A 26,613-nucleotide genomic window follows, 5' to 3' on the forward strand; every position below is an offset into this window, starting at 1 on the left:
CAAATACCACATATATTAAGAGACTTGAGAGTGTCATACAAAGGAAGCTCTGAGTTTTATTTTTGAAAATCTATAAAAAGCTCCGAAATAATGGTTGAGCAAAGAACTTGAGACATAGCGCTTGACTTGATCATGCTATCTTTCAATTGCTTGAGACTCATGCTATTAGTTCTCCACTGCCTCCTAGATTCTATCTATGTCATTTATTCAAGTTAGTTTGATCCAAAGGCTCAGGATTGACGCTCAGGCCTATATATATCAGCCCCTGCCACCCCCTAGGAGATATCCCTAGTCATAAAGTCATTTGAGAAGATAGAAACCCTAATCATCCTCAGAGCTCCACCATATTCTAGGGCATAGCTAGCTACACTAGGTGTAGAGGGAGGCAAGCTTCGCTTGGATTCCTGATCATGTCAAGAGCATGGCTTCATATAGCCTTTGTACCCCCTCTCCTTTGTATCTCTCATTACTTTTATATGTTTGCTAAATTGTTATGACATTGTTCTTCATATCATTTATGTTCCTAGTTATAATGTTCATCATCAACTTTGATTATATGCTTAGTATAGTGAGATTATCATCATGTTCATGCATAAGTTCATATAGCGCTCGCTCTTTGGATCAAGGGGTGAGTGGTCGACATTGTGTAAGCATGGTGCTTATATGTTATTTACCTATGGATAGACCCTATATTCTGGGCCATGTGGTAGATCACGGATGTGACACTCCCATTAAGTCCATTGTAGTCCACTCCTCAAATATAGGACAAGTAGGATCTAGTTATGAAGGGAGACAAGCTCTATTCTTAATCTTCCTTAGTAATATCCCTTATGTGTAGATATGAAGTTGATCTTAACCATGATTATTAAGTATAATTGCACTAATCAACATATGCTTTGACTTGTAATTAAGAATGACTTTGGAATTATTCCTCTAATATTCTACTTAGCCATGTTAATGCCATAGAAAGGAGTACTCTGAGTGATCAATGATTAGTTATTATTTACCATTCATATATATTTATCTCTTGACTTACCCCTATTGTGAGTAGAAGTTTGGTTATGGTTTATTTCTCCATCATGTGTATAAGTTATCAATATATTCCCACTATCCATCCTTCCCTATGGTAAAAATATAAATAATGATACCTGGAATACTCCCGGGTGAAGTGCTACAATGGTATATTATTTGTTCTCTTGTAGACCCCTTTCATCTTGTTATACATATTCTATCTAGCCACATGAAATACTACAAGTATTTCTTAGTGTCATTCTAGAAGTGGCACTAGGTAGTACCAACAAGCATTTCAGGCACCATCGCTAGGGAAGACAACTTAGTAAAAGTGATGCTAAGAAATGTCAACTACATTAGGTGGCTACTTAAACAAGTGACAAGTTCATAAATACCAACAACTGCATAAGCCATTGACATAAAGCATTCCTTTCACACAGCATGCTTCAACCACTATGGCGAGATCATTAATCAGTTTGGCCAGCATGTCAAGTACGTATACTGATATATGTTTGGTTTGCCAAACTAAGGCACAAAGCAACCCTTGCGCGGTTGTCAATAGTAAATTGAATGCAAGAGGAAAGCCTCTGCAGTTATTTCACTCCAAAACACAGTCACAACAGTCAAGGGGCAAACTAAAGAGTGAAGAGGAGTTGCTTTCCTAAGCAATTTCTCTTGGTTGGTTTTGCAGAGGCATGCAACAACTAGCTAGAGATGGCTACACTTTTTTTTATCCGACGAGAGATCAAATGGACAACGGCAGACTTTCTGGCATGTGTAGTAAAAATGCAATAGCTATGCCTCCTCCATTGTGCATTAGATCAATGTGACACTTGTTCAGATGAACTCCTCATTGTGTGGTTCTTGCAAATTCAACAAATTTTATCGAAGACATGAGTTGGGTTCACCACAAATCAAAGCCACTCATGACTACTACAACTACTGATATGTTTTTGGTTCACCAAACCAAGGCACAAAGGTACCCTTGTGTGGTTGGCAAGAATGAGAATTGCTCAGCCTGGTCAGATGGACGATGCTCAGACCATCAAGTGCGCATGAAGATAATGGTAAATGTTACTTTGTGAACCAAAATGTTTGCACAAATGTGCACATTACATGCAAAATATGAGGATATCAGTACTACTAGATAGAAAGATAACATAATGACAAACCAGACTTCATATATATATGGAGTATAGCTATGATCTACCATCTACCATAAGAGGAGAGTAGTGCCATCGCACTACTCAAAGGCATCCAACTATTACCTTGACATACTAGTTCTAACTACAGATGATTAACATGACTTTACATGAGGCAGCATACTAGACCTTTTTGCCACGGCGAACTAGCATGGTCGTATGATCCCTTTAGTCCATCTAGTGCTGGTTCCTCGCTAGGGTGGGCAATGTTCTTGTCCTTGGTGTAGTAGCCATCTCAGAGGCCACATGCCTTTGACAGGACTTGCGCCCTAGCATTAGCCTCGTTCCAACCATGGGGCATACGGTTGGCGCAGACAGGACACCGGGCCACCAAATGGGCTGGTGCAGATGAATAGATTTGGGCCCGCGGGGATAGGTGTTGGGTAGCCATGCAGAAGATCATCGTTAGAGTTCATCGTGACATTTCCCAGAGATCCATCGGACTCAGCCATGGCCTCAACGAATGGCGAGGGGCACTGCAACGGTGGAATAGACCCACTCCCATCAAGAGTAAATCTAGCGACAGCGAGCGGACCCAGCGATGGTGAGCAGGACCACACTGAGGTTGGTGGTGGCGAGCAAACCACTAGTGCCGGTGGCGTCAGCATCATCATCGAGGGCAATGGGGAGAGCAATGGTAGCCTAGTAGATGGCTTGTGGTAGGGCAATGGGAATGCCGGTGCTGCCTCCACTGACAACAACCTAGGGTGTGCCACCGGTCCTAACTCTATAGAACCACTGGAGGAAGAGGGGACTAGAGCTAGTCCACCCTTCCTCAATGTGGACCTATAGCGATTCATGGGGATGGCCTTCATGGAAACTGATGGGGAGGTGGAGGTGTGGACTTTGTGAGGCGAGGCGAGTGCTTTTGCACAATGCAAGGTGGAAACAATTGGAATTGGAGCGAGGCCATGCTTTATGTATACACAGGGACAGTAGGGCTTGTAAGGCAAGATAAAGATTTATTTTTTCCAAACCGCTATGCGTCGCCTCGGGTGCCATCTTACTACCTTAGGAATAGCAATTGTATTACACTAGGGAAGGCGTGTGTGACCAAAGATGTAGGAGTAATGGCATACCCATTTGTCCTCTACAAAAATAGAGCACATCTCATCCATTTACGCCAATGAGATGGCATGATGATATCAAATGTATGGCTGGTGGACTTTCTATCTAGGCAACGATGCTTGTTCAGATGAACTCCTCATGGCACAGTTGTTGGAAGTTCAATAAATTTTATCAGATACATGTAAACAAGATGAGTTGGGTTCACCACTGATCAAAGCCACTTATACCACTGATACTACAAATGAATGCACATAGATCGCTACTGTTGATATTTCCTAATGTCTATTGGAGGATTCTGCAAGCGCATAGTGCTATCGCATAGCACTTCGCTTGGTGAGTACTGAGTGTTGAATTTATATTTTTTCCCACAAGAAGATAGAAGGATAGAATCTATACAGGACTAGGATTTGCTAAAGGAAGGCCTTATGTTGATCCTAGGTAGGTGAACGATAGTGAAGGATGGGTGTAAACTACCTAAACTAACTACTAAATACAAGCTAATGAGAGATAGATAGGTGGGAGGGCAAGCGATATATCTTTCTAGTAACTAAGGGTAAACAAATAACTAGGACAAATACGATAGTACTTTAGGGCACAACCCGCCTACCAACTTGGAGAGTTAAATAGACAAGGTCTGCCATGAGCCCTACGATTTAATAACTAGACCTATCATGGTGGAATATAGAGGATGGACAAGGTTGTCACCACTTGCCCATTACTACAATCTATCTAGAGGCCTAGCCGTATCCATAGGTAATCTATAGCTTGAGCACCATGCTTAATCTATAAACTTACTACTTCGATTCAAGCTCTGATGAAATGAGATCAAAGCACCCTAACTAGATGATGGAACTAGTACTAATGAAAGACTACTAATGATAAGATAACCTATGCTACTAATGCCAAACAATAAGCACCTAAGCTCACTAATGATGAACAGTAATGACTAAGTACTTAAAGTAAAGCAAGCAATAGTACAATAATGTAGTAAAATAAATACTAAATAAAGTAATGCAGAAATGAAAGAATTACAAAGGAGCTATACCAGACCCAGAAGACTCTTTTGGACTTTGAGAAGCTCCATTGTTGCTCTACTCCACTACTAGACTACTACTCTCTAGTTAATGCTAAGCTAAAATGCTAAGAGAACCTTGGAGAGCTAGGAAATGAATGGGGCATCTTTCCACTGAGCTCCACACCCTCTATTTTTAGTGTAGAGAGGCATGGGGATACTTGTAGGTAGCTAGGAGGTCAGTGGCCACCCTAGGGTGTCGAGCAGCGGTAGTAGAGCATCGGCCAGCCCTTGGTTCCACCGCCTCTTGATCCAACGGTGATGGTTGGCTCCCAATGGCTGTTACCTAGACAAGACATGTCGAAATTAGGTAGCACATTGGTTGGTAAGTCGGTGGAGGCTCCCAACTATATGAGAATGGGCCCATGAATCCACCTCAAACAAATCATGTCTATTGATCAAACTGACTTAAATGGAGGCTTCCCATTGGCTGAGGAGCAGCTCCCATGGATCAATGACGTGGTAGGTGCCGAGGTGGCACCAGACGGTGCCCAAGTGGGGTCGAGCGGCACTGGCCTATAGGCCCAGGTGGCCCTGCCATGTCCACTTGCTCCATATGTCCATGCTTGTCACCATTTTGGCCTATTTTTGCCATATTTCCTACATACGAATAATTCTACAAGCATAAGTGGAACTAGGTGAAATTTAAACATAATTCTTCACATGTGATGATGATTTACCTCACTTTACCATGCTTTTGGGTGGAATGTTGATGGTCAAAATAGGTGTTAGTGACCATCAATAAGCTCCCCCAAGCTACCCCTTTGTTGTCCTCAGCAAAGATGCGGGTTTAGCATGGAATAGATTGTTGGATCAGGAGTTGCTACTATGTAATGCCCTACAAAGACTTGTATACAAACAAATACTATCTCTTGAGTTGAACATGTTAGCACTTAGAAATTTCACCATTAGTCTTAGCAATGTAGGACCTATAGCTTTCACCTTGATACAAGTAGTTGCAATAATGTGTAGCTAGATAGATACTTTTTGCCTACTTTGGTTTAACTCAAACTTCCTAGAGGTTTTCCCATGATTTGAAAAGAAAACTTGCCTAAGTTCCTCGTATGGTACACTCAAGTCACTCAATGGTTTTTGAAATCCTCACCAAGGCCATGAATTTTAGTCTTAATTTCTATCCTAAAGCTTATGTGGAGCTCAAGGTAGGGGTAGAAGCATGGCTTACTTGAAGTGAATCTATTGCTAAGTCAAACACTTGGATCACAAGGAGCAACAAGTCATACAAATTGATCAAGAGGTGCATGTGTGTGGTATATTTGGTGGAAGTAGTACTCCTTTGAGAAGTTTCCCTTCTCTAGCTTCCTTTTGAGAGGGCAAGGATACTTTTCTTTTTCTCACTCACTCGCTTTTTTGAACACTAGAGCTTTTTGCTCTTTTATTCTCTCTCAATATTTTTTCTTGCAGCCCATGCCTCTCTTTTTGATGCAAGACAGCAAAGAGAGGTAACTGGGATTCTCACAGAGCAATAATAAATGGAATGCATATATGGATGCATATCCCCAATGTATGAATAGCATAAATATGTGGGTGTATGTGATCTTGATCAAAAAGCATGAAAAGTTTCTCTACTCAGATCAACAAGGCTTGAAAAAGCTCAAAACAAACAAGCAGCTTTTATGGTGGCTTTATCATATATGAGTGGATATTTATTTGGCTCTGGTAGGAATTTATCACCATTGAGGAACTTCTAGCAAGAGAGTTTATCATTTTGCAAAAAAACTCTAGGTTGTCTTTACCATTCCTCAGATAGGTTCAAAGATTTACTCTAATCATGGCATACATCATATCTCACAAAAGCCTATTCTTCGTTCTAGCATTTGCAACCCATGAAAGCATTCAACTTAAGATGAACTCCAAGTTTATCATGCTCCAAACTTTAGAAGTATAAGGTTGTATCACAAGCTTTTGCAAAGTATCATAGAGCAACTATTCATCATCTCCAAATAATTTGTCATCATTTTCTTAGAGTAGAGTTTCTCTCAGAATAATTTAAAGGCACTCCTCTCTACATTCGATGATCATGAATATTGAAATATAAAGCAAACATGAATGTAAAGAGAGGGTTTAAGATTTTCATACCTGAGCAGGGAGAGACGTCTCCCCCAAGCTTGCCTTTGGCATAGGTTGGAATGTCTCCTGCTAGCTCTTTTGATTCTTTTCTTTATTGACTAATTAATACTACTAGAATGCATAAATAACTAGCTAAACCTATAACTACTAGATAACATATTCAGTAGGGATGCTACTAAATTTTATTCATTATTATTAAATATTTTTTCATATGTTGCTTTAAATGCATATCTATCCTATCAGGCATTAGCTACTACAGAACTTTACTTATTAACATAGAGTAGCTAATGCAACTAACCTATGATGCAATGTAAAGCAAATTTATTGGAAATGAAATGCAACTAACGAAATACTATAAATAAATTCAATGAATAGAAAACTTACCTTTTTGTCAGGCTCAAGGTCATTCGTCCTTGGGCGGAGGTGTTTCCTCTTGTTACACCTTGTAGGCCTTGTCAGGATAAGGGGATGACGAGTTTGAGGATGGATCTTTCTTTTTATGCCATCTCTTTCTATTCTTCTTCTTCCTAATAGGTTTCTTTGGCTCTTCAATTGGCTTTGGTTTCTTTATCTTGATTCTCTTTGGATGCTTCTTCATTTCCTATTTCTCATCAAAGAGGGGTTGTCCAAAGGCAAAAGCAAATATTTCTTTTCTTCCAGCAAAGTGGAATTGGATTTGCCTAGAAGCCACATATATGCAAGCATCTACAGTATTAAGGAAAGGACGACCAAGGAATAAAGGTATATCCTCAGCATTACCCATGTCTAAGATCATAAAATCTATAGGAATATAGGCACTCCTAACTTTAACTAATAAATTAGTGGCTACTCCCTCAAGATAATGGGTAGATTGATTGGCTAATTGCACATAAACTGATGTTCATGCTAGGAGAGTATAGAACAAGTTATCATATGTTTCCTTAGACATGATGTTAATACTAGAGCCTAGATCACAAATGGCATTATGAAAAGTGTGGGGGCTATGGAGCAAGTAATGATTGGGTTCCCAAGATCACCTTTCTTAATAGGAAATCCCCAACCATTCTAAGAGAAGTCATACCTTGCTGTGACAAGGTTGGTTGTCTCCATTGTTCCCTCAGGTTTGCCAGGAATTCTATCTTTTTTATAGGATGGGATAGCAGCAGCAATTTGAGCTAATTGGGTTTCTATCATCTTATTAAAACTAAGTTGATTCTTTAAGATAGAAGAAAGTTCATCTAATTTGCCATTTATGTTTTCCAACACCTTGTCATGAGCATGCAACTTTTTATTAATGCTATCAGTCATTCTACCATTGCCATAAACAAGATCTTTTAGGAAAGCATAACTATTATTACCTTGGTTATTCAAACGAGAAGAAGAGTAATAATTGTTACCTCCCTGGTTGTTGGAGCGCTGATTCTAGCCTTGATGTTGTGGACGGAACCCGTTGCTAGTGTTAACAAAGTTGAGATCCTCTTGGGTTTCGAGGCAGGAATTGCCCGAATGTCCAGCATCTCAATAGGCTTCGCAAGTCATATGGGAATCCATGGCTTTGAGTGTCTCTTGGGCACTCAGCTTCTCATAATGTTCCACTGGCTTTGTGAGCAGATACATCTTAGTTGCAAGCATGTCAATTACTTTAATTGAATGCATACCTCGTTTATGGGGTTGGAGTCGATCGTCGCTCCATCCTTGGTTGGAGACCATCTTCTCAATCAGTGTCTTTGCATCTACAACACTTAGCAAAAAGATTGCACCACCAGTAGCAGCATCTAAATGGTTCCTATCTAACGGCACTAATCCATGGTAGAAGTTCTAGATCAAAAGCTAGTCTTCCATGCCATGGTGTGGGCATGCAGAGACATACTCTTGCATTTGTTCCCAAGCCTTAGGAATCGATTCATCTGCTAGGTGTTGAAAACTAGAGATTTTATTGCGCAGAGCATTAGTCCTCCCCATGGGGATAAAGTTAACTAGGAAAGCATTGGAACACTTGTCCCAGGTATCTACAGCGTTGCGGTTAGAATAGAACCATTGCGTAGCCTTTCCTAACAAAGAGAAGGGGAAAAGGCAAAGACGTATAGCCTCTAGGCTCACTCCCTTAATGGTGAATGTGATACAAATCTCCAAGAAATGTTAGAGGTGAGCATTTGCATCCTCGTGGGCTTTCCCATAGAACGGACTAGCTTGAACCATTGTGATTAACGCTGGCTTAAGCTCAAAGTTAACATGCCCCCTGATAACATTGGGTTTGGTGGCTACATTAGCAGCCTAGGGTGCAGAAAAATCATGAATGGACTTATTGCCCATGATCATGTAGGGTAGTGATAGGATATGAGGAAAAAAGGACAAACTACTTAGGATAACTAAAAATAGCCTAGCTAACAAATTCAGCCTCATAAATTTGAAGCTAGTTGCCTTCCCTGGTAACAGGGCAAGAAATGCTTGTTGAAATTTCTTCACGACTATTGGAGGATTCCACAAGCGCACAAAACTATCACGTAGCACTTTGCTCAGTGAGTACCGAGTGTTGAATTTATATTTTCCCATAGGAAGACAAAAGGCTAGAATCTATACAGGACTAGGATTTGCTAGAGGAAGGCCTTAAGTTGATCCTAGGTAGGTGAATGATAGTGAAGGATAGGTGTAAACTACCTAAACTAATTACTAAATACAAGCTAACTAGAGATAGCTAGGTGGGAGAGCGAGCGATATATCTTTCTAGTAACTAAGGGTAAACAAATAACTAGGAGAAATACGATAGTACTTTGGGGCATGGCCTGCCTTCTAACTAGGAGAGTTAAATAGATAAGGTTTGCCACGAGCCCTATGATTTAATAACTAGACCTATTGTGGTGGAATACAGAGGATGGACAAGGCTATCACCACTTGCCCCTACAATAATCTATCCAGAGGCCTAGTCGTATCTGTAGGTAATCTATAGCCTGAGCACCATGCTTAATCTATAAACTTACTACTTCGATCTGAGCTCTGATGAAATGAGATCAAAGCACCCTAACCAGATGATGGAACTGGTACTAATGAAAGACTACTAATGATAAGATAACGTATGCTACTAATGCCAAACAATAAGCACCTAAGCTCACTAATGATGAACACTAATGACTAAGTACTTAAAGTAAAGCTAGCAATACTACAATAAAGTACTAAAATAAATACTAAATAAAGTAATGCAGAAATGAAAGAATTACAAAGGAGCTATACCAGACCTAGAAGGCTTCCCATTGGTCGACGAGCAGCTCCCACAGATCAGTGACATGGCCGGTGCCACGGTGGCATCGGGCTGCGCCTAAGTGGGGCTGAGCGACGCTGGCTTGTGGGCCCTGGTGGCCCTGCCATGTCTACTTGCTCCATATGTCCATGCTTGTCACCATTTTGATCTGTTTTTGCCATATTTCCTACATACAGATAATTCTACAAGCACAAGTGGAACTAGGTGAAATTTAAACATAATTCTTCACATGTGATGATGATTTATCTCACTTTACCATGGGTTTGGGTGGAATGTTGATGGTCAAAATAGGTGTTAGTGATCATCAATAGCTACGACACTCAAAACTATGAACGACACATTCTCTATCTGACGTGTTCAAATACAAGGTGGAAGGACTTTCTTACGTGCATAGTAGAATTTCAACACCCATGGCTACTCTATTCTACATTTAGGCCAGGCTGGCTCCTCTCAAAGAAACCTTGTGCGATTGCTAAGAGCGAAGTGATGAGTTGGGTTCAACACATATCAAAGCCACTCATGACTTCTACTACCACTACTGATATGTGTTTGGTTCACCAAACCAAGGCACAAAGCAACACTTGCATGGTTGGATTGAGATATGTCCAGCCAATTTAGGTTTACAATGCTCGGACCAACACGTGTGCACAAAGATAATGGCAAATGATACTTTGTGAACCAAAATGTTTGCATAAATGCGCACATTACATGCATAGTAGTAGGATATCAGTGCTACTAGATAGAAAGATAATGGCAAACCATACTTCATATATATGTGGATTATAGCAATGATACAAATTTAGCCTACATAACCATGCCTCCATCTGCCATAATAATAAGAGGAGAGCAGTGCCATCCCACTACTCAAAGTCATCCAACTACTACCTAGACATACTAGTTCTAACTATAGATCATTAACATGACTTCATACTAATTCTAACAACATCTGGCATGACTTGATACTACTAATGAGGAGTGCCATCCCACACCTCTACTCAAGTCATGCAACAAGGACACTAATAGGCATGAACAAGATCCAATGCCTACAAGGTAAACTAGCCTTAGTTGAAACTAGCAAACCTCTTGTCCATGGTGAACTAGCATGGTCGAACGATCCCTTTAGGCCATTTAACCCTAGTTCCTCACTAGGGCATGATGGCAAGCAACATTCTTGTCATTGGTGTAGGTGCCGTCTAGGGGGCGTGTGCCTTCACCAGCACATGCGCCCTAGCATCGGCCTCCATCCAACCATGGACCATATGGTTGGGGTAGACGGGGCACACCAGATTGACATATGGGTTGACGCACATGAATAGATTTAGGTCCAGGGTAACTGGCATTTAGTAGCCATGGAGATGACCATCCTCCAAATCTATCAGGACGTAGCCAGAGAGCCATCGGCCTTGGCTTCGGCCTTGTTGTCTGCATCGGCAGATGGCAAGGGGGACCACGATGGTGTAGGTAACCCACCACCGTTGGGAGCGGATCCAATGATGGAGAGCGGACCTGGTGACGGCGAGCAGGACCACACTAGGGCCAGCAGTGGCAAGGCAACCACTGGTGTCGGTGGTGTTAGTGTCATCATTGAGGGTGATGGGGAGAGTAGCTGCCTCAGAGATGGCATGCGAGAGCATGATAGGAACACCGATCCCCTAGGATTGGATGTCACCACCGCTACCAACACCAACTTGGGTTGCACCAATGGCCCTACCTCTACCAAACCACTAGAGGAAGTGGGGCATGGAGCTAGGCCATCGAGGGCCTTCATGGCAACCAACGGGGTGGCGAAGGTGGGAGGCAAGGAGGGGGCTTTTGGGCAATGGAAGTTGGGATGGGAAACAATAGGAATTAGAGTGATGCCAAAGCAGGGCATGGAGCCAGACCACCGAGGTCCTTCATGGAAACCAATGGTGTGGCAGAGGTGTGAGGCGAGGCAAGGGCTTTTGGGGAATGGAAGGTGGGATGGGAAACAATTGGAATTGGAGCGAGGCCAAGCTTTATGTATACACAGGGATGCTAAGTCTTATAAGGCAAGATACTACATAAAGATTTATGTATAGTACATAGGAAAGCTAGGGCTTCTAAGCCAAGATACTCCATGAAGATTTATTTTTCCTAGAGTTGGGTGCTATCGTGCTCCCTCTAGAATCACAACCATATTACACTAGAGGCTACAAAAATAGAGCATGTCTCCTCCATTTTGGCCGATGAGACAGCGTGAGTCACAAACTTTCTGACATGCATAGTAAAATTTCATAGTTTGTGGTCAACCACACTCACTCATCATTTCATCCAATATTATTATTACTAGTAGTAGGGGTGTGGTCACATGTATCATTTCTGCTTGGCTTTTAATTTAATTCCTAAAACAAAGTAACATTTTTCATAATGTATGACTAGGGGCCAGGAGTACATTTGCACAAATGCGTACGACACATATACTATCCGACCCGTTCAAATATACGGCGGCAGGACTTTCTTGCATGTGTAGTAGAATTTTCAACACCTATGGCTCATCTGTTCAGCATTAGGCCAGGCTTGCTCCTCTCAAAGAAACCTTGCGCAGTTGTCAAGAGTGAAGTGAATGCAGTATGAAAGCATGACAGGAGTGAAAATTTAATAGATTTTGACCACCATGACATGGTTGAGACTTGAAAGCCTAGTGCGGTTGTGATAGGTCTTTTCACTCCTATCCAAGCAGTCACAATAGTCGAGGGGTAGACTAAAGAGTAAAGAGGAGTTGCTTTTGTAAGCAATTTCTCTTGGTTGGTGTTGTAGAGACATGCAGTGGCTAGCTAGAGATGGGTACACTTACTATCCGACAAATAATCAAATGGACAGCATGGGACTTTTTGGCGTGTGTAGTAAAAATTGCAACATCTATGCCTCCTCTGTAGTGCATTAGATCAATCCAAGACTTGTTCAGATGAACTCCTCCCTACATGGCTATTGCAAGTTCAACAATTTTTATCACACATTCTAATAAGATGAGTTGGGTTCATCACGGATTCGAGCCACTCATTTTGAGCATGATCAGAGCTACTCATGACTACTATGACTACTGATACGTGTTTGGTTCACCGAACCGAGGCATAAAGCAACCATTGCGAGGTTGCCAAAAGTGAGATGTGTCTGGCCCGGTCAGATTTGCAATGCTCATACCATCATGTGTGCATCGAGATAATGATAAATGTTCCTTTGTGAACAAAATTGTTTACACAAATGGGTACAACATGTATAATATCCAACGCATTCAAATATATGGTGGCATGATGTTCTGGTTGCCAAGACTTTCTCCTCTCAAACATACATTGCGTGGTTGCCGAGAGCGAAGTGAATGCAGGATGAAAGCTGGACAAGAGTGAATCGAGAAAATTTAAAAGATTTTGACCACCATAACACAATTGAGACTTGAAAGCCTGGTGTGGTGGTGATAGGTCTTATCACTCCTCAGGTGCCATCACACTCCCTCGGGAACCACAACCAGTCGTACCACAGAAGACATGTTCGACAGGAGATGCAGGAGTACACTGATGAAAAAAGAGCATGTCTCCTCCATTTACGCCGATGAGACGATGTTAGTCTCAACACTGGTTTTTACATGTTAGCTCCTTGACTGATACCCCAAAAGTGTGTGCCCTCCTTGCATTTGTGACAACACTAGAAACACAGAAAAAGAAAGCTGCCCATGTGAGGAGAACGAGAACAGAGAAAGCCCCACAACAAGGATTCCTCAAGATTGTCAAGTTCCCTAGTTGGCACGGTGGGGCTGTAAGAAGACATGGTGGGACCAAGCCAGAGTGACCTAGAGTGCATGATGATCCTTCTTCTAGGAATGTATGCAGAAAAATTGGTAAGTGCCAATTTTTTGTGTGCTGAATTTGATCTGCTGGGGTTTGCCTTTGGGATTGAACTTGTCCCTCTATATGTCTATGTTGATCATTGTGCACGCAAAAGCTACCGGCTGCTGTTGATGGTCACCAAATGTCTATTTGACCATCAACATTGCACCAACAATGGGAGAAAACAATACCACAAGTACTAATTTATGTTTATAATTCACATATTTCCACCCGTACTTGGAAGATTGTGTATGTAGGGGAAAAAATGGTCAACACACATCAATACAAGGCTTCTTGAAGGTATTCCATGTGGTAGGAGGGTCTGGGCCCACTTGGTGGGGCTGGCCAGCCCCACTTGGCGTTGCTCAGTGCCCTTTGGCTCCCTACCACATCACTGATCCACTCCAAGTGCAAGAAACACACTCCCAAGCTTCCTCCACCATTGATTCCAAGTTGTTGCATGATCAAGGGTCTGAATGAATCATCAAGTGGATTGTGGGAGTCACCATGCATATGATAGTGCTCAAATGGACAAAATCTCATGCATACCCACACTCTACATCACCTGGGGGCCACCACACCGAAGGAGGAGGGCCCACACCATAGTGGTCCATTGGCTGGCATGGGTGGGGCGTCGCCCGGAGCCCCACTTTCACTCCACCACCTATCCTTTGGACAACATGCAAAGAAGCACAAGTGTGAGCCATCCCAAGCGTTGGTTAAGTCTATTTCAAGGTGGTTTGATCCAAGGGAAAGGAGAGGGTGTCTCACAGATCGCTGACATGACGATGGAGTAGCCCTTACTCCACCTTAGGCTATAAATAGGATCCTAACCCCTCACTTGTAACACACACCATAAGACAAACTCTCTCTACTCTCAAGATGTAGTCTTAGTGTGAGCTTTAGTGGGAGTTAGAGTGAAGAGGAGCTCTTCCTAGAGTCCGGAGTAGTATTCAGGAGTCTGGTATAGCTTCGTATATCTCTTGTAGAACTTTCCTTATTTCAATGTATTACTTTCTATGCAAAATATTAGTATCTTCTTTATTGTTTATCTAGTTCATGCCTTTGTTGTTTAGCTAAGTATGGTTAGTATAGTTGTATCGCACCGTAGCATAGGATCTCCGCTCGCATCGAGTGCTTTAGTTATCATACATGACTAGAGTAGTAAGCGTTAGCATAGACATGGTGTCTATGCTAGTGTTTACCTGAGTTTGCACCCAATCCTATGGATAGTTGTGGTAGCCCTAGAGGTGACAGCTCTGTAAGGCCTTTGTAATCCAAAACGTTTGGATTGGTGTTTTCGTAGAGCTTTTTGGCAACCTTCCCCCGACCACTCTTTCTCACCTCCTTCAAGGGTTAGAAAGGTATTGTTCCTCCAAAGTGTTATTGTGTGTGATCGCTATGTCTTACCCATTCCTAGTTATCCCATTTGGTCTGCTCTAGAATATAGATAAGAACTTAGGAAAGTCCCTCACTTGTCCTCCCATTTAGCTATGCTTTCACTTTATCCTTTCTAGAGTAGAATGTAACACCCCAAAATTTTCTGATTTTGGGTTATGCATAGAAAACACTAAATAAAATGAATTATTTTAATATTTGGATAAAATTTACCAAGTTTAGTTTGAGGTAGCACAAATTTAGTTATAAGAAAAATGTGAATTTTCAAAGTTTTCTAATTTTGATGGGCGTTTGGATGATATGATGTTTGCTTGTGCTTCTTTGTGTGTTGAGAGTGAGCAAAGTCTTTAAAATGCGTTAGTAGGTCGATTTTCCTTCTCCGGCACGCCTTTATCTTTTTCTACAATCAAATTCTTTGTTTTTTGGCTCAAGTTTTCATTGGGAGCTTCGTAAAATCTTTTCTTTGTAATGCAAATCACTCCTTTCAGTTTCTAGTCCGTCAATCAATCTCGACAAACTTCTTGGGAAATTTTCTAGCTTTTTCTAGAACTTGTTCCTACTTGTCTATGAGCATAATTTAATTTTTAGATGCTCCAAATTATCTTATCATGGGATCCAAATACTTTATTTGGGTTCGTCATGTTCCAAAGTGTCTCTGGGAATTTTCCCCAAATTTTCAGAGATCTCAAAGTATTTTTCGTGGCTTAAATATCAATTCTAGACTTTCCTAGAATTATTTTATTCGCAAAATTAATTAATTCTGAAAATAAATAATATATCTCATTTTCCAACCAACTCTCAAAGCCCATGTGCAATAATCTTAATAAATCCTAAAGGCACATGTCTTTATTTACTAATGGGCTCTAATGTTTATTTAGGCCCATTAGTGCATGTGGATGGTGTAACGTCAGTTAGTACCATATCGCTAGTTGACGTGGATGTGGGGAATTTTTCTCCTTATAAATATGTACCAACCCCTTGAGCAAAGCACACCAAAACTACCATAAGTGAAGCCCCAAGTTTGGGAAATCTCTCATGTAGTAAATGAGATTTTTCTCCTCAACTCGCCGTCGCCGTCGCCGTCACCGTCACTATCGCGCTGCCCAGTCCGGCCATCCTCTCCTTCGTGCAACAAGTCAAGCCCACCCCTGTGTAGCTGCTATTGCCATGGCCATGTGGTGGTTGTATGGGAGGCCAAAGGATGAAGATGATGTAATTATGAAATTGCCACCAGTTTGTAATATCGTCGTCGTATATTCATTTTAAGTCTGTTTTGAGTCATTCCAATTGTGTTAGATTCGTATTGATGTGATCTACATGTTAGTGTGGTCATTTTTCATGTCAAGTGACTTTGATATATATGTTTAAATATTAGTTTGATTAATATACATGCAACTAGTTTTTATAAATAAAAGCAACATAATTATATACAATGCTCTTTTGCAAATAAGTTTTAACATGACTAGTTGCTAACATAAATATGTTTCTAAATTATAATATGCTTAGTCTAAACACACATATCAAATTTGATTAGATGTTCTCACATGTTAGTTTGTATTTGCAAGTTAAAGTCGAATTGGCATAAATGATATCAAAATATTTATAAATAAAATATGATTAGCTTCAACTCAGTTTTTAAGTATAAATATGATTTGTTTAATCTAAATTAATGCTACTCACATAGTTTTTCCTAATTAACATAAATCAAGCTTATAGTCTTCTCTTTTCTTTTATAATATAAAACCCTATAGTCATTTCTTTACAACCGTAGTTCCGATTAGCGTGCTTTTCATGTCTGTGTGTTCGTAGCGATGTGTAGAACATCTTTAAAACCTATTTACTTTCTATTTCATATGTTTGGTGTACTGTTCTAATTTAGTTCTATTGTTTGCTTCGTGTATGATTGCATGGATGCTTGTGTGGTGCTTTATGATCATGTCCAGTCGGTGAGCTTTGCGTTGGTGATATAAAAGAAGTGGGTGATCCATAACAAGTCCTTTGGAGGTTACAATTCAATAGAAGAAGGATCTAAGTTTAAGGCAAGTTTAGCATGGGATCTTCCTTGTTGTCCTATACACCTTTAATCATTAAATTCATGTTGCATGTCTCTACCTTGACTACCACTAAGGATTTCCTAGTACTTTGTACCTTGTGCCTTGTTACATATGGGGTATTGCATTAGGTAGTATGATGCTAGTGCTCAATTAAAGACCATGATCTTGTAACTTGATTAATGGTATATGCAATAAACATTAAAGATGCTTCTTAGCAACATGGAATAAGGGGGGCTAGAGCATTGGGCTATTTTTATGGTGCTCTAGATTCCTCTCCCTAAGGACTTATCTATAAATGAACATCCAGAACTTATAGTACAACTGTGAGGGCTACATGGCTCTGGCTTTAGCTCAGTATGAGGACCTTTTCTAGCTTATTGGAGGTTACCTTTATGGTGTAAGAATGGCTTGATGAATCAGGTATAGGACATCCTCTACTCTTATGTGTATAGGCTATGTGTCATTATGCCATTTGACAGGGGGGTTCCTATATTTGTTTGTCGAGTGAATCTAGGGGCCCTAACTTGTTAGATGAACCTTTGAAAGGCTTCATAGTGAATACTACCAACCTTCCTAGGTAGTGGGTCAAGAGGCTGATCACCTTGGGCGAAAGGGTAAATCACGACTCACAGTGAAAGTGTACAACCTCTGCAGAGTGTCCATGTGGATTGGAGTCTTCACCCGAAGATAGGAGTTGTCTTTCCACTGTTTGTTGTCTAAGGTTATATCCTTTATACTAAGTATGTTATATATTGAGCATTGTCTCTTGATATTACCCTTATTTGTAGCTATATGTGAGATTTGACTTCCTGGGCTCACATATGGTGCATATCTGGTTTTGTTCTTAAAACCGGGTGCTACATAGAACTTCTTGTGTATCACCCTATTTTACCATGTGTCACTTACCCCACTTTAGTTTAGTCAGTATATTAAGTTAGTAGATACATGATGGTTAGCTATCAACATCTTTAACCATTGCTTCCCTATGGATAAATATGATACCCTAGAATACTCTTGGGTGAAAGCTACATCGGTATCTGTGTGCTTGCAGATTTCTCCATGTGCGTTAATACATACCAATAGCTGCGATAGCCTGGGACGTCGGTGGTCACCGAAAACTCAAGCTTTGTCTAGACAATGAGCTGAGCCTGGCCCGGTGGAAGGTGGAGGTGTTCTACAATGATGGCTGCTTGTACCTCCACTGGGGATGGAAGCACTTCGCCCGCACCCTCGACCTGCAAGATGGGTTCTCTCTTGTATTGTGGTATGACGGCCAGCCACAGATTAACGTCAAGGTCTTTGACCTTACTACCTACAGCAAGCAGTACCTGCATGACTTCCAGGCCAGTGGTAGTCAGCTCTCCCTACCTATCGTGGAGCCTAGGAGTTTTGCAGTGATCCTAAAGAATTACAACCTCAAAGCGAAGTATCTGGTGAGCACTCACGTGAGGCATAGAACGTACCGATGCCGTAAGTTATTAGTGTTGTCTTTCTCATCAATCTTTTTTTTGTGCAAGGTGAAGATCAGGCTAGTGGACTTTGAGGTAGCACATGGCTACCAGTAGTGGCAAAACATCGAGTTGTAGATGGCTAGGCAGTCAAGTTTGTGGACTTGGATAGAACCCTCACCAACAAGAAAGTGTGCATGTCATTCATGTATGGGTGGGATGAGTTCTATGCAAGCAACCACCTCGACATTGGTGACACCTGCTTCTTTAGCATGATCCATGAGGCCACCTATAGTGATGACAAAGATGAGGAATGGGAGGAAGAGTAGGAGGACGATGAAGCTAAGCTCAAGGTGGAGGTGCACAAGACAAACAACAGTTGGATGCGGTGAACTCGGTGCAAGAGTTGACACGATCTGTATTTTGTAGTTTCATCAAAACTATTATTTGGCCTATCAAGATTTCATAGTATCAGACTATCTTAGGCCCTATTTGGATGGATCATGACTAGTTAGCCATGGCTAAACTTATTGAACTAAAAATTAGCCAATTAGTTGTGTTATTAGTACATAACTATTTGATTCCTAAACTAATTGTTGGGTTCTATGGACTAGTTGGATAGCCCTTGATAGTTTCTACCACTATATTTCTTTGTTCATTGACTTGTGGTGATCCAAAGTGTCTATATTTTGTAGGATTAGACAATCTTAGGGTACCAAAAATCTCAACAGCTATACACCCACATCCTCTGATCAGATAGGGCGAACTTTGATGGTTGCGATGCCCAAGATGATGTGATGCCCCTAAGGAGACATGGCCCAATCTCAATTCAACCGCATTGATGTAGCAGTTACTTATCATACTCCATCCTGTGTTTGGAACTACCACAACACATTCCCGTACATAAGTGAAAAGTTAGTAGTCAACAACTTCTTTTGCCTCCCACTTAGTTGTTACATCGATCCACACAACTGTCGTTGTTTCCCATGGCCTTTAATGAGCACACATGCGACAACATCCAACATATGGCACTAGTAGAGCACAACACTAGAGTTATCCCTAGCACCATGGTTGTCGATGCTGATGGTGCCACGGTTGTCGATGCTAATGGCACCGTGGTTGCTAATGCTGGTGGCATCATGGTTGATGATGCTCATGGTGTCATGGTTGCCAACAATGATGCCATGCTCATTGTAGTTGTGGATTATAGGTGACCCTACCATTTGTCTCTAGGGGCCTAGCATCGTCGTCTGGCTATTCTGCTCTATGGGACATGCATTGGGCATTGCCCTATCTGATAGCGTGAATAATTTAGCGGTTCACCGGATAATGGAATGCATGGGATACAGTGCTGGCTATGGCCTCGGACTACACCACCAAGGGGATGCCAACCTTATCCATGTGTGAGTGTGCCATAGGTACTTGGGTCTCGGCACCAACCATGCCGATGCCTCCTCCATCATCCCTGCAGCCAATAATCCCTCTAACGATTCAACCTTGTCTGATGATGAGGGCGCAAGCAATTTGAATCCTCATGATGACAAGGTCATGCAGCCCCCAAGCCCATAGGAGAACCACACTGAGGTTGTCTTAGATATAGTTATTAGTGAGTTTATGAAGTTGCTAACTGAGTATCCCTCCAATTACATGGAGATGTCCCTACCAGACACAGCGCATAAGATGTTGGTCCCTATCCTGTAGGAGATGTTCAAGTAGTTGACATGGTATGATCCGCTAGAGTAGCCAAATAGGAAGATGGAGGCAGTGAGCAAGCTCAAGTACATACTCTCTTGGATGATGAGTCTACCACCTCGCCGTATGTTGGGCTGCTCATTGAACTAGTGGTCGACCCCATTATGAAATGGTGGAAGGAGACGTGGACTCCCGCCAGGTTCCCATAGCAGGAACAACTGGTGAAGTACTTGCAGAACCAGCCGCTAGAGTTCCCTCACGCTATGGAATTCCTACATGATGTAGTGTTGCCCAGACTATCTGACACCGCCGATAGGTACTGTGTGTCCTAGGAGACTATTTAGGTAATGTATTTCTACAGTCATGGATGTCGACCATCGACCAAAACTTGCTACAGCCGATGGTCACCAAGGTGTTGACCATGGTCCAAAAGCTCCTATTGAAGTGTATTGGTAAAAACACGCACAAAAATTACAACATTGTGCTGCCATGAAATCAAGCTACTTAGCCTGACGATTAGAACGAGTTTGTTGATGGTGTCATCATGCCTCACCAAAAGCATGGACATGGAAATGTCCACAACAAGCCATCGCCGAGAGGAATGGCAGCTACGAACACGTGGGTTGACCACCTGATGAGGTGGGCATCCAAGATGACGTCCCAAAAAATGCTTGACCTCCTATAGGGTGAGTTCCCTAGAAAAGATTGGCAGGTTGCTCTATGCAAGTGGTTCTTCATGGCAGATTGCGATGACAAGATGGTGCTACAGTATGAGCTCGCTTTCAGTGGGACCAATCGGTGGACGCCATTCATCGACAAGCTCATTGTACTATGCTTGGCATCTCAGTTGATTGCCATTAGTATCGTCTCTCCGAAAGAAGGGTATGACATGTTCCACATGCTCATCACCAGGTGGAAGCCAATCGTGTTGCCAGAGTCAATGATGAAGAAGGTCCTCAAGTGCTTCATGGAGAAATGGACCGGCGGGCTATGGCGCTGGTTGTTCAATGCGCAACCCATAGAGGAGGAGGTCATGGCCTAGTGCTAGGAGTGGATGCGGCTCCTGATGATGGATCTGCTTGCCATCGATAGTGAAATGCACAATGGCCCTGATCCACAAAGCATATGAAATATTGTAGGTAACTTAGTGTATTCCTGTTCTAAATGCTTGCACCTATGTCAGGCATTGTAAATGTTAATCGCTGGCACAATGTGTATTATTCTTTTGTAAATGCAGACGCGATAAATTCGAAACTATGTGATTGTAACGTGCTGGATAATGACTGAATGCTTTCACCTATGTCAGGCATTGTATAAATGTCAATCATTAGCACAATGTGTACTACTATTTTCTAAATGCACATGTGAGAAAGTCCTATATTATGTGATTGTAATATGTCAGACAATATCTATTACTCTTTTTCTGAATGCACCTGCTGCAACCTATTGCTTGGAAATCCACATCAAGGAAATTTGTATTAAATTTGCATGAAACCTAGAGAGGTAAGAGCAAGGCAACTGCTCTTCTCTAACTTCCTATGGTACTGCTTCGCCTTCTCTCTAGCTTCGAGCGAGTCATGTTTTTGGTCAGAGTGATGGACCGTGGGAAGTGCCCAGCAGAGAACCCCCTATAGGGGAGCGGGCCTCCGCCGCATCTCCGCTAGCATTTGTGGCGCCTTCACTAAGGTGGTCTTATTCTTAGTTGCCGGAGTCATTCCATTTTGATCTCCTTAATATTTTTAGGGCCATTTCTCATATCGAGGTTAGGCGGTTCTCCGATGCCACCCGCTCTCTAGACATGCGCCCTATGGAACTAGAGGCATCTTCTCCCCTCGGCCACTGGGAAGTCCACAAGCCCCTTTGTGATTAGGATGTGGCTCATGACCCATGAGGTTAGTCGACTCGTGCTCTACCTCGACATCGTCTAGACTACCCTTGCTGCCTTGGAGCGGGACACTACTACAGCTCGGGTGGCAGCTGTCGATGCTCAGGCCAAGATGATCAGAAAGGTTTCCTTCATTGAGAAGCTCTATCCAAATGTCCACGGCCTTATTTTGATAGTTTATTTATGTTGTCAGCCCTAGAGGAGTAGTTGGCCGCTCTTCGAGAGACGGCCCTCATCGCCATCAACGATGTGAACGTAGGGGGTCTCCTACTTGAGGACCGTCTATGGGTCATGCCAGCTCGCATTAGGATAGTGGCCCTTCGTGGGGTGCGCCATGGGGATGCCTTAGCCCTAGCCACAGCACAGCTTCGTTCCACCCATGATCTCTGCCTGCTTGAACCTAGCTTCCCAGTTGGCACCAATGAGGAGCAGGAGGAGCTCATTGGTGACTTATCGCTGCCGTGGAGGCCATTGTGGTGGCCATGCATGCAGGAGACATCATCCTCACTACCTTCTTTGACCCGTAGATTGTATCTAGGCTCATTCCAATCTTAATGAAACACCATAGGTAACTTAGTAACTTCGCATATTTCTATTGTGAATGCTTCCACCTATGTCAGGCATTATAAATGTTAATCATCGACACAATGTGTATTACTCTTTTCTGAATGCACACATGAGAAAGTCTAGAGCTATGTGATTATAACACGTTGAATAATATCTATTACTCTTTTATGAATGTGCACACATGATTTGATTGCGCACAAGATTTGATTGTAACGCGCTGGATAATAGATTTTGAGTCCGGTCAACTCCTCGACTTGCAATGGGGTTGTTCGACCCTGTAGTTCTCTCTTAAGAGGAACAACTTGAGTTGCAATGAGGTAGTCAGACTAGATAGATGTTGGTACTTATTAATGCAAATAGAATATGAAGGATTCTGCAAGCGCACATAATACCATTGTAGCATTTCACCGGGAGTATTCCAGGTATCGTTATTTATATTTTACCATAGGGAAACAATGGAGTAAAGTCTTATTGAGTAATAAGGGAATATCTATTAGTCAACATACCAGCATAGCTAGAGCAAGGGGTAAATATAATGATAGGAATTATGTATAATAACACTCAGGGGATATATCATTAAGATATTGTAGACTAGTTAACTTAGGAGAACAATGGGTGAGGTAGATTCCAATGATATTCCTATTAGATGGTCAAAGTATACATATACACCCAACTATAGCTAAGACTAACTATACTCTTGAGCACTTTGGGATGTCGCTTGACAGTAGAGCACCGCAACAGATAACTCTACTAACGCGACTACGGTCCTACAATTTAAGAAGCTACTCATGTGGAGTGGACTATAGAAGATAGACGGGACTGTCACCTCCTGCTACTACCACATGGCTAGGGAATAGGGTGCACTCATAGGCAAAGGTCGTGTAAGCACCATGCTTACATGGGGCTCAGCTACTTAGCCCAACTGGTATACTAGCAGGATAAGCGCTCTATGAACCCGCACCCAAAAGTAATGATAACCTTAACTAAGCGAGATATATATTCAAAGTAAGCATAGCCATGTAGATAGGAATATGATAAATTGATAATAAGTCTTACAAGATCTAGAAGTGAAGGTACAAGGCTTTGCCGAGCCTCCAAGACTAGATTCGGAACTTGAGCATGAGCCCAACTCGACCCTCACTCCCGAGCTACTAATCTACTACATTGGAAAGTTCTAGACCTATTCCTCCTGGTATGTGTTGATCTGAATGAGAGATATGAATTAGGGTTTTAGGATGGCTCTAGGGAGGGGGTAGGGGCTGCTATATATTGGGGGTAGCATCAATTCTCGACCCTTGGAGAATAGACATAGCAAGGAGGCGGCTAATAGGTGGGGCCATAGGCCAATCGGCCTAACCTAGCAACATCTCGCCCTCTGCTTTGGTGGTTTGCTTTCTGGTGCCTTCTAGAGTCTTCTAGAGTTGTTTTCATCGCGGATAATTATGATTAAATCTGACGATTGGGTCCACCTTGCCAGTTTTCTGAATAAATCCTCTTGTAAACATTGATTCACCAAAACTTATGGAATTCATTAGTTTAAACTCCTAGACCTATGTTGGTGATCCTTTTTATGCATTTATATAAGTTATATTGATGGTTTATGATGAACGTTAATGCTGATGGTCGTTAACATCAATCATAAACCATTAACATATCCTACATATGTACTTAATTCCATCACCAAACATAGGTCTAGGGGTTTAAACAAATAAATTCTATGAGTTTTAGTGAATCTGTGTTTGTAGGAGAATTTAATAAAAAAACTATCAAGGTGGACCCAATTGTTATATTAAATCACAATTATCCACGGCGAAAACAACTCTAGAAGACTCTAGAAGGCAAACCACCGAAGCAGATTGAAGATGACTGCCAGGTGGGGCCAGCCAGCCCCTCCTTCAAATGTCAGTTCTCCATCGCCTTAAAGATTGCATCTACGCCATTTATTCAAGTCGGTTTGATCTGAGGGTCTAGAATTGATGCTACCCCCTATATATACAGCCTTGTACCTTCCTCCCTAGAGCCATCTTCAAAACCCTAATTCATATCTCTCATTTAGATCAACACAAACTAGGAGGATTATGTCTAGAACTCTCTAATGTAGTAGATTAGTAGCTTGGGAGTGAGGGTCGAGTTGGGCTCATGCTCAAGTTTTGGATCTAGGCTTGGGGGCTCGGCAAAGCCTTGTATCTTCACTTCTACATCTTGTAAGACTTACTATCAATTTTTCATATTCTTATCTACATGGCTATAATTACTTTGAATATATATCTTTCTTAGTTGAGGTTATCATTACTTTTGTGTACTGGTTCATAGAGCGCTTAGCCTGCTATAGTTTATCGATTGGGCTAAGTAACCGAGCCTCGTGTAAGCATGGTGCTTATACGATGATCTGCCTATGAGTGTAACACCCTAGGTGTTAAGCTTGCATTTACCCTTGGCATTGCATGAGGACAATCATCATTGATCATTCATGAGCATGAGTATTTCAAATATTATCTCTATGTTTGCTTATATTGCATGTGTGGTCACTAAAATGCTTTACATATGCTAGGGTTTACATGTAACCAATGTATAAAATGTTTGTGGAACCTTGGGAGTACCTTAAACATGTTTAGAATATCACATGGAACAACTTTGGTATTCATGACTCAGGCTAGTTTGGTCTCTAAGTCAAAGCTAGTGTAAATCATCATTTTCAAGTTGTACATTTGACCTAAGTGGAACTATAGCCTAGATTGTTTGCATGGTAGTGCACCCTTAAGAAAAGTTGTAGTACTTGTTTAGGGCAACAACTTTTATTTTTGGGTCAAGGTCTAATTTAGTGCCTAACATGGTCATTTAGAGCTCACAAGAATCAACATTGTACTATTTTTGGATCTTAGAAATTTTTCTAAGTCAAGATTGGTTTTACAGTTTCATGTGCCTAACTTTGTGATGATGTATCTTCCTAACCATTGTGAATTAGGAGATGAGCTCTAAAGAAATTTTGTAGCCTTCACTTAGATCTCCAACTTTTATTAATGGATCGCTTGCTAACTCACCACGGTTTAGGATTTAGGAGGGGGAGAAAATGCTCAGTCAGTTAGTTGATGACAGGCCTGATGGCCATCTCAGTCAGGCCATCATGGCCGACCGAGTGCAGGGCTTGGCCGCTGCATGGCTGCCACTGGCCGGTGTTGGGCCCCCATCGTGGCCATGTGGTGATCGTTAACAGAGGTGCCACACTGCTCATTTCATTTGTTCAAGCACACTCTCGCTCTCTCTGCTACTCCCTGTCGCGCGCGCAGTGGAGGTGCTCTTGCTGCCGAGCCACTGCACTGTGCCACTACCCCATAGGTCCTCCGCCACCCAGCCATTCCTCAATTGCTTGCTCACATAGACGTGCCTTGCTCTGCTCTACGCCCTCGTCATGTTTGTAGCCCTATTCGAACCACGGTGAGGGCGGATTTCGCCGTTCTTGTCCTAGCCATAGTCCCTGCCTCCATGGCCGCCATCGCAGCGAGCTCGCCGCTGCTCTACTCCCTCGCACATTCTCTATTCTTCTTTGCATTAGCACTAGCTTAGGGGTGTAGTCTAGCCTCGGTGATGATCTCACGGCGAATAGTAGCTTTGCAGGCATTGAACACGATGGTCAGGGCCGTCGTGCTCTTACCGCCACACATGTGGACACTCTCGCCGGTGCTTCCACCCAAACCCTAGGTAGTCTAGATAGGTCCGCATCGTCACCATGGAGCTATTGTGCCCCTCGCTTGGACTTGTCATGGACGGAGACGGTCGGCGCACCTCCACGCAGTGCTGCCATGCCGCCATGGCCGGTGACAAGCTATCTCTGGTGTGTCCCTGTGCGAGCGACTTCCCTCTATCGATGCAAGAGGGTGTGAGGAACATGATGGTGGAGTCGGTTTCACCGGAAAGTTCATCGTCAGCGAGCTAGTGCTGGTCAAACCACCACCCCTATCTCCATGTGACTGATAGTGGGGTCCCCTGACTGCTGGGTCCCGCATGTCAACATTTGTAGTATTAGGTTTTGTTTATTTCTTTTCCTTATTTT

At 42.2% G+C, this 26,613-nt stretch overlaps 1 non-coding gene across 1 annotated transcript; it reads left to right on the forward strand.

Annotated features, from left to right (window-relative positions):
* The first annotated feature begins 8,260 nt into the window (after nt 1–8,260).
* Nucleotides 8,261–8,369, forward strand: LOC136495024 (small nucleolar RNA R71). Its single transcript, XR_010768818.1, has one exon. It is a non-coding gene; the product is annotated as a small nucleolar RNA R71 (small nucleolar RNA).
* The last annotated feature ends 18,244 nt before the right edge of the window (nt 8,370–26,613 follow it).

The sequence above is a fragment of the Miscanthus floridulus genome, chromosome 11 (assembly GCF_019320115.1).
Source record: "Miscanthus floridulus cultivar M001 chromosome 11, ASM1932011v1, whole genome shotgun sequence".
NCBI lineage: Eukaryota > Viridiplantae > Streptophyta > Magnoliopsida > Poales > Poaceae > Miscanthus > Miscanthus floridulus.